General features: G+C 35.2%; 1 pseudogene; it reads right to left on the bottom strand.

Moving 5' to 3' along the window:
- Positions 1–429: 429 nt before the first annotated feature.
- On the bottom strand, positions 430–6,492 carry LOC110105436 (annotated as a pseudogene).
- Positions 6,493–8,072: the final 1,580 nt, after the last annotated feature.

Below are 8,072 nucleotides of genomic sequence, written 5' to 3'. Positions count from 1 at the left end.
ATTCTTTTATTATAAACTTCAGTCCTTGTATTAGCCACATAATTAGATAGTTTGGTCTTTATATTTTCTTTAGGCTTATTGCCTTTTATATAGCCTTTCAAATACTATAAATAAGGGCTAGTGCTTGTAATGGAGGAGGATTGAATAGATTTGTTTTGAGTTTAGTTTCATTTTATGTATCCTGAATTGTATTCAGGTGGTGATTTCTACCAAGGAGTTCTTGGATCTGTGCCCGGACACGGGCAATGAATCAACAACGTGGATTTGTCGAGCCCCCTTCGGTCCGGTGTCAATTTCCATCATAATCATTGCACTCTAAAAGTACATATTCCGTCTAAGATCCTAACCAACGTTCCTGTGAAAAAAGAATGGCCGAAAACTATTTTGAACAGGATAGTCAGAAAATCATAAATAACTAAGAAACTGAACTCACAATGTTCCAGCAACGCCTGTGCTGATGTGGGTTGCATTAGACGGTAACAGACTTGCAAAAGAGTTAGATTCTTGTCAAGCAGGACATTGCTTGCTTTTATATCTCGATGAACGATATGTGATTGGTGTTCCTCGTGAATAAAAGCAAGACGACGATCTACACCAATGCAGATTTAAGATCTTGTTACCCAGCTAAAATGAATTTTACTGCGATTTCTGCCTAGTTTCAAATCAAAAACAAGTCACTTCCCGTGATACATTATTTCAAATAGTTTTTGCAATAGAAAATTTAAATAGTTTGAAGCTACCATTCTACCAAGAAGAGTTTGCGCGAGACTGTTATTCTCAAGATAACTGTAGATGAGTATTCTGTGGTTTCCTTCTATGCAACATCCGTACAACTGCACAAGGTTCTCATGTATAATGTCAGATATCGTAGTAATTTCTGTCAAGAACTCCCTAGATCCTTGTGCTGACTCCATGGAGAGCACCTTTATAGCAACAATGGTCCCATTTCTAAGTGTTCCCTACAGAAATAACTCAAAGCTAATTATATTATTAATTTGCATACTTGATAGTTTTATCTTATAATAACCATGTAGTACCTTCTAGCAGGGGCGGAACTCCCACAGGGGCGCTGTCTCTTGACCCCGCGACCTGACCTTACAACTAAGTCAAACCCCGCCAGAGGGTGCTGCCTCCTTGCACCCCCGACAATTACTTATAATTTTACCCCCCCTGAAAATTTAGGCTGGTTCCGCCCCTGCCTTTTAGACGGATCCAAAGCCACCCTTACCTATTCTATTACCACGTTTGAAATCTCTAGTGGCTACTCTTAACTCCTTATATGTGTATAGCTTCACTTTTCTATTAGGCCAGCTAAACCGGTTCAACCTGGACAAGCTCAAGTTTACTGTCGCCGGCCTAGGGGGAGGGCAGAACCAATGGAGAGGGGGGAGGTTGGCCTAGTGGGCCCTAGCAATTAATGTAATGAGTGTTTAGGAGAGAAATTTAAATTAGGGGGGGGGGTCTATTTAGTGATTTTGTATCTCCTTTTGCTTTAATTAGGTGCTAGGGATAGAATGAGGGTTTCATCTTGAATTTGAAAAGCAATTTGAGATCTAGGGTTTGTGTTCTTGGCTCTAGGCTTGGCTAGAGATTTAGAGAGCTGTTTCTTCCTCTCAAATTGAAGAAACTTGTATCGTTTGTTGTTTTCTTTTGTCTATTAGTGGATTTCCCCATTATTTCTCTCAGTTTTCTCTATTTTCCTAAAAAAATCTGCTGTCTTTTGCAGTTTGACTGCTGTAAACAACAATTATCTTCACTGTGTTCCACCCAATCTTGCTAGGTTTGCTTGTGAACTCAAGTATTACCCTTGAGATTAGTTGCGAACTCAAATACTTCCTATCATTTCCTATACCTTAAGTCTCTTAAAGCAAAACCAAAAGATTAATTGCGAATTAAAAGCATATATAAGGAAAAAAAATAATATGATTGACCTTTTTTGTGGAATGATATTTAAACCTCTCACCTTTGACCTAAGTGAGGGCAATTCTAACAAACTAATCTTACATATATGCTCAAAACATAAGTATTGACTTGACAAGAGACATTTCGTTGTAAACATAGCATTCTCACCTTCACTTAGTTGCAGAGTTTGTAACCCCTAAGTAGTTTTTGTTCGGAGAACAAACCTATAGCAACTCATCACTGTCAGATTGAATACACAATGGAAATTACTTCAGTTTATATCTCCTGCAAAAGTGTAGGGCTGCATAAATTAGGCAAATATTCTGAGGAAAGCACATAATGTGCAAGCTTTTGCAAGAATATGATTTGAGCGAAAAACTGCATTGTGTAATCTGACTATACTAACTGACTACTGCAATTTCTCTTAAGCAAACTCCTTTTAAATGATGCCATGAACATGTCATGCCACCATTGTTATGTATCGTAGCTATATTTAGTTACAAATTACGTGCAAAATGATGCACCAAGGAACCATCTGAGCCAGTAAATGGGACTAGAAGATTCTACAATTTTTTGACTTGGAAGCGCACTAAATGGAAACCCAACTACAAATCAGTTAATCATTTTAGCATGTGATGAAGGAAACGAGCAGCTGCATAATATGCTTGGTAATTTAACCAGATTTGCCATAAATATGGATTAGAAACAAATTTTTAAAGGCCCGTTATCTCAGTATCAAAGCAGTTTGTCATCGTAACTCCAATATCTTCCATAAGCATTTCAATTTCAACCATTATATTTCTCACAACTTGGGAGATTTATGATGTGACGCATTATAGCTTGTTAATGAGCAAGCCAACAACAAGATACGTACATACAAGTAGGTGAGTTCAGGAAACACTTAATGCTGAGAACATAGAATTTCCACTTCTAGGCACCCCAGAAAATAATATTATCTCGGACAATCATTAAAAAAAATGAAAATGCAAATGAGAATATAATGCCTGGAGATACAGTTGAATTATTAAAATGAAAAATTTTCCAAAAATATTATACTATAAGGGGATAGCGACATACCGTAAGGATTTAAAGAAAAACTTTATAAACTACTTTTTTTAAGTTTGCTATATTGTATGAATCCAAATGTTACAACAACAACATCAAGCCATTGTCCCACTACATGGGGTCGGCTACATGAATCCTTTTTCTCCATTATGTCTTGTTAAAAGTCAAATTGTCATATAAATCTAATAAGAAAATATCATTTCTAATATTCTCTAACCAAGTCATCCGTGATAGGTTCTTAAAATAAAATTCATAAAAGACAACAATCAAGCTTGAAACTCAGAAACTTCTGGACATTGGACCGATGGAGGTTGAAAAAACTGTAGTCGGGTGATAGAGGTCGGAAGGACTTATAGTCGGCAGACGACGTTGGTCAGAAAGACCGCTGTCTAGCGATAGAGGTTAGAAGAACTGTAGTCAGCAGCAGACAGATGTAAGAAAGACCATTGTCTGATGACGGAGGTTGAAAGGACCGTAGTTGGCGGATAATAGTGATCGATGAAGGGCTTGGTGGAAAGAGAGAACTCAAATTATCTTCCTCTTCTCTCTTCTTTTCGTTTCCTCCCCCCTCTTGTGAAAAATGAGTAGTTTTTTAGGAGTGATATGACTTGTAAATAGGGAGATAATCAATGGCACAGTAGGAGTGGTTAGAATGGATAACTGATATTGATTTTATTGATCATGAACTATTTATTGTGTTTCAATGCCTTAATGATGTCAAAATTCCTCACTACTATGAATGAAAAATTTACATAGTAAGGTTATATTATGAAGTTTTATAATTTGGTCTTTTTTTCATTTACTAAAAAAATTAGCCATGTTAATTTCTTCTTATTGACCTCTATTTTGGCACAGTATTTTTGATTTTACAGTTTTGTTGTTTTGACTCATGGAGCTTCCTTGTTGACACCCTTGATATAATATGAATTAGTTATACCTAAGATGGATTAATACATAGAACTCATCCATACATATCCTTATATGTTGGGCTTGGCTTTAGATTACTATGAACCCATCATAGGTTTTGTTGCGGGCTAGAATATTCGTGATGATAAAGGACAAAAAACTTCATGTCTTAGCATTGCATGAGTATCAAACTCACAAACATAGAGAACAAAAACACCAAATTTTGTAATGTGAAAAACCCTAAAGGGAAAGACCATGAGTCCACTCACATTTGATATGAATCTAACAGTGTTTGAATATATTACAAATGATTATTCATCCTTGAATTTGAGGACAATTAGATCACAATATTAAACTGTTACGTTAAAATCTAGCGACAAATAGGGATCAGACAGAAGTTTGACAATGATCAGTGGCTGGGTGTAAATTCTATGTCAATTGGTGGCCAGACGGAAGTCAGGTGACAGTCAATGGCTGAAAAGAAGCCCGTCAATAGTCGATGGCCGGGAAGAAGTCTAGCGACGATCTGTGGCTGGAAGTGGTCGAGAAGGAGTCTGGTGGCAAGAGAATTCGGATTTCTCTTTCCTCTTTCTCTTCCTTGCTTAGTCCTCCTTCAATCAAGAATGAATGGTCTATTTATAATATTTTTAGAGTGACATAGCTAGTAAATAGAAAAAAGATCAGAGTAATGATGGGAGTGTTTTGAACAGATGACCAATTTTGATTCCCTTGATCGTGGATCGTTCATCAAATTTTTGAGTGTTTTAATGATATTAGAATTCAGTGATCTTTGGCTCGTTCGATTTATCTCAACGAGCTGCTCGATTCAATTATAAGTATATCATATTTGAAAAATGTTTGATTATCCAATTTATGGTTTGAATCTTTCAAATGCGCTTTGAGTCTTTGATTTGAAACCATTTGGACTCGGTGTGGGTCGAATTTAGTGTCGTTGAGTTTGTCTTTACGAGATGTTTAGTTTGATTATAAGTTTGCCGAAATCAGAGTTTGATGGTCATGAATTTAATTTTAGAAGTTTCCAACACAATTTTATCTCTAGATTCAAGCCCAATCATATTTAATTTTTTATGATATATCAGGTTTGTTCAACTCATACTCATGAAACAATATATTTGAACACTAATATATACACTTACCTATTTGCTAAGCTCATATATTAGAAAAAATAATAAGAAAAGAAAAAATATATAATTGATTTAAATATATATATATATATATATATTTAAATATTAGTGTGAGCATTCAAATCCGACCCAAAAGATTTTCAAATTTGTTTCCAATCAATGTGCCATGAGTTCGAGCGCTATTAGACATCAGAATTTTACGTGTGATTATATATAACTGATTATGTGAATCAGGTTTGATTCTTGTACTATGATGTATATAAATATAATTGTTGACCACTACGTAAGAAAGCAAAGTATTTAGGGTGCAACTTGTTTAAAGAAATCCCTCAATGAAGGACAATCTCATCTCTATTCATTGAAATCGTAGATATATTTGTTCATCCAATTATCTTAAGGACTTATTCCAAGGGAAGTCAACCTGATTCGGGGCAAATTGATTAAAAGCATGTAGTTCAAAGGCAATGAACTTGTCATAATCCTGGTAAACTTTCCAAAGAACACTCAACCTAAGAATTCAATAGGTTTACTTGCCTAAATATGGAATCAAACCGCCTAAGTTAAGAAGCAACTTGCACGAACTATCTTCAAAACTAGTTAGTGACTTCAACTAGTTGGTCGGTGATATTTTCAATCTAGAAGATGATAGTGAATTTAGTTAAGTATCCATATATACTTATATGTAATTCATGCAATACATCAATTGTAATATGATGTACCTTTTTATTATATATTTTGCCAAAGAAATGGCTTTTCATGTTGCATTAGACTCTAGTTGATCCTATAAATAGGGGGTCAAGGTAGAGTTTTGGATACTCATAACTCATATACTCAACTCATGAGCTTTTGGTAATATAATAAAATTACATATCTTCTTTCTCTAGATCCTCTCTCTCTCTCTATCCTTTCAACTTCTATTTTATGTTACCATGAGAATCATGTAAATAAGGTTCTAACATCGTCCATAGACAATTTTGAATATAACATCTTAAAAGGTGACCTGAGCATGGATTGGTTCTACAAATTAAAAAGTAGACAATGTAAGAAATAAAATAATTGTGTTGGGAAGAATCAATCAACATGGATAATCAAAACTTAATAACCATTTGATAATTGATGGAGGATGGAGGAAAGAGTTACAAGGTTGGTCCAAGGAGCCTTGTTATTTATCGTTAAAGTTATTCCAATAAAGGATATACTTAAACAATCTTATGATTCAACCATTCAAAAAGAACCATCAAGTGTGAGGGTGCTAACTTTAATACCAGTATTATAAGAAGCATATTATCAAGACAACAGTAAGTAATCAACTCCACATCTGTCGAGTTAAGAAGTGCAAGCATAAGCTAATAAACTCATTCTCATGGCAAATTGAGCAGGTAAAGCTTCCAATAAAATTTAAGCTCACCCATCTTGAGTCCTACAAAGGGAAAACTGACCTTGCCAACCAAGTGACCTGTTTTGATTCAACCATAGCCCTACTAGACACAACAAAGCATTGAAGGGTAGTCAATTATTTACCACATTTAAGGAACCATCTCTCATGTTGTTCTCAAAACTTTCACTAGGGATGATAATGGCTTTTGTTGAATTCAAAAAGTTATTTATGGGCCAATTTGTCAACACAAAACTTTTGAAGAAATTTTAAGGGTTATTATAGATGAGTCAGGAACTAAGTGAGTTAATGAGAAAAATTATTGTGAGATTTTAAAAGAAAATACTACAAGTAAAAGTCTTAGAGTTGATAGTGACTCAAGTATTTTTTTTGTCTCTAGGGCTTTGGGAGAGACCATTTAAGTACGCCCTTGGTCTACAGTTGCTAAGGGCATTGACCAAGTTGCTTTAACTTGTAAATAACCATACTTACGTTGTAGAGTATAACAATGGATCAATTGCCTCATCTTTTGACCAGCCAAGAGAACTTATTATGTGGAAAATTTTGACTACTTGGTAGAGAAAATCAAAGTCAACCAGTGATGTCAAGTTTGAAGAGAAGGTTGTACTTTCAACATAACCACTACTATATATTAGAAAAATTAGTTGGGAGAACTTGAATTAAATGATAACCAAATGTTAGGAGAAGAGAAAGGTTACCTCTTACTAGCAAGTTCTCAGTTATCACCTTCATAAGCGTATTAATGGTTAAACTTTTTGATATCATCAAGAACCAATCTCACGATGGCCCACGTTCATCAATGAGTGCCTATGATGACTAGAGATCTGCTGAAGTGCAATGCCTTTCTTAAGGATCATTATTTTGATATAGATGATTTATCAAACTATTTGGGTATAGGGGTGTAAGCTTAAGCCAGGACTTATTAGAGCTTAACTCACCTGCTTAATGGAAGCTAGAACTAGAGCTCATGATCATATAGCTAGTTTATGCTTGGTTTATTGGAAAATAGTGGGCTCAAGCTCAACTCATGAGCCTGAGCCAAAGTTATGATGGAAACTCACTATAGAGGGATGAAAGCTTACTATTGATAGAATTAATTAGAGCTTGCTGAAGAATACAACGATGAGATGAGTGATGTCGGGAGAAGGAAATAATAGGAGCTCATTGTAGAAGGAAGGGATGGGATGAGCTAGAGAATAAAATGATGGGATTCACAATGGGAGCTCTATGGAGAAGGCAATAATGAGAGCTTAATGGAGAATATAATGCCATGACTTATTAAGGGAACTCAATAGAGAATACATCAATGTGAGCTCTCTAAATAATATAGCAATGAGATTTATTGTAGGAGCTCACTAAAGAACATAGTGAGGGTACTTGTAGCTTTTGAAGAAGAAAATGAGTGTGTAGTTGTAATGCAATGAGCCCTAAATTTAATGTATGAATTACTTGAGCTAGCTTATGATCCTAGTGTGGTCAAACTCTAACTTGAGTTTGTATATTGTAAAATATGTGATCTTAGCTTGATTTTGAGCTCATGACTTAATAAGTACGACTCACGAACTCATTAAAAAGTCGAGTTCGAGTTAACTTGGCTCACTTACACCTCTAGTTGGGGAGGCTATACCTAGTTTATATTATGTATAATAAGTCTAACT

The sequence above is a fragment of the Dendrobium catenatum genome, unplaced genomic scaffold, assembly GCF_001605985.2.
Source record: "Dendrobium catenatum unplaced genomic scaffold, ASM160598v2 fragScaff_scaffold_621, whole genome shotgun sequence".
NCBI lineage: Eukaryota > Viridiplantae > Streptophyta > Magnoliopsida > Asparagales > Orchidaceae > Dendrobium > Dendrobium catenatum.
This window is presented reverse-complemented; position numbering and strand designations above follow the sequence as displayed.